We start from the raw sequence: 1,884 nt of genomic DNA on the forward strand, positions 1-1,884 counted from the left end.
GCTGCGGGCTACCTACCTGGCTGCTTCTTGCCCCTGCTCCAAAGGCCGACTTGGCTGTTCCCTGCTCTGGGACCCTGCACTGACCCAGGAGCAGCATTGAGACCCTCCTCCTGGTTCCCGCTCTTCTTGCACACCCTCCACCAGAGCCCTGTGCTTCTGCAGACCAAGAGCTCCTTGAGCGGAGGGCTGCATCTCTGCATATGTGTTCAAGCATCTAGAACAATGACCGTTGGCCAACAGTACAGGCTCGACAAACATTTGTAGACCTACGGCTAAGGTATGCCTGGGGGGACAGTGGGAGGCAAGCAGGGAGTCTTCACTCAAGGTAACTTCCAAGAAGCCAGAGGAGTAGGCAGGCACAGCCAAACTTTGGCTGGCACACAAAGTCCAGAATGTCGGGAGGCAAGTCAGGAGGGGTAGGATAAGGGGTGCGGGGACAGAGCTGCTCACAGAGCAGAGACGTGAAGGCAAAAGGCAATGTGCAGGATGGAGTGTGGGTGGGCTGGGGTCTGAGGGGCTTCCTCAGGTTGGCTGGAGCTTTAGCTTAGTTCTGAGAGTTCTTCCAGTGTGAAGGGCCAGAGTGAGTGGGTGGGACAGTCAGAGAAGATGCCCTCTATATACACTGTGCCACCATCCCTACCAGATCAGTCCCCAAGAAGCTGATCTCCCCAGAAGCCAACCAGATCTCTGGTTGAATACTGCTGAGTCCCCTGCAGATACAGACAAGCCCCAATGCAGTATCTATGGTGTCGGGTGCTGGGCAGGGGCAGATGCCACGGATCATTGCTTGTGTGAAGCTGGGCAGTGTGTCTCTCTTCACCCACAGAGCTGTTGCCCAGAGCACCCCACAGGGAATGCATGATGGATGGTTGCATGGATGCATGGATGGATGGATGGATCAATGGTGTTGGAGTTGACGAGATGTGATAGTTAGAGAACACAGAATGCTGGAAGGGTCAGTCAGGAATGGCACCAAGCAGTCCTCCCCACACCTGTCCCTCCTTCTGTGCCACCTCCCAACAATGGCACCTCCTCCCTCCCTCCTTTCCACATGAGCCAGACACCCAGCTCTGTGCATTCCATATTCTTATACTGTCCTGTCTCTACCACCACTATATTGGTCCAACTTCTCATCAGCCCTTCCCTGAACTGTTGAAATGTCTCCCTGCCCTGGCCTCTTCCCCGCTGCCCACCGGCTTCCCCTCCCAGAGCCATCCTGCTGGAATCTTAGAATGGCCTCACATCTTCCACGGGCTTCCCATATCCAAAACCAGAGAATAAGAACCCGTGATGGCTTTCTAATACAACTTGGCGAGGCTGAAGGACACGTCCCAGGCTTCCCTTTCTTGTATGTTTCCCACAGGCTACAGGGAGATTCTTGGGAGATTTGAGAGACTGAAGGGAAGCAGCAGCCATTTTGCAGCACGTGGGCACTATTGCTGATAAGCTGATTCATCTCATTGGCATGAAGCAGCAGCTAGACCTGCCACTGTCCCTCCTTCCCACAGAGCCTCTTCAGCTTCTCTGACTCCTGGGCCATGTACATGTGTCTTTAGCTCTGTGACAAAGGTCTGGAATTCTGCAGAAATGCTTTGCAACACCAAAACCAACTGCGTGGACATCCTCAGTGCCTTCCCTGTCCGGCACTGCCAAGCACTGTCCATCTTTTTTCTCCACCATCTCTTGAACCCACTGTCCCCTTTATATTCTTACTGACTCGGATCCTCAAGAAAGCTACCTGACCCCCATTAGTCTTCTCTCCATGCTATTTGTTCAGTTATTCAACAGTCATTAAGCATATACTGCATGTCAGACATCATTCTAGGCACTGTGAAAACAGCTCTCACCTTAACTTTCACCCTTCCCTCCTTATACTAAGGGGTG

Source organism: Lipotes vexillifer, unplaced genomic scaffold (genome assembly GCF_000442215.2).
Source record: "Lipotes vexillifer unplaced genomic scaffold, Lipotes_vexillifer_v1.1 scaffold1143, whole genome shotgun sequence".
NCBI lineage: Eukaryota > Metazoa > Chordata > Mammalia > Artiodactyla > Lipotidae > Lipotes > Lipotes vexillifer.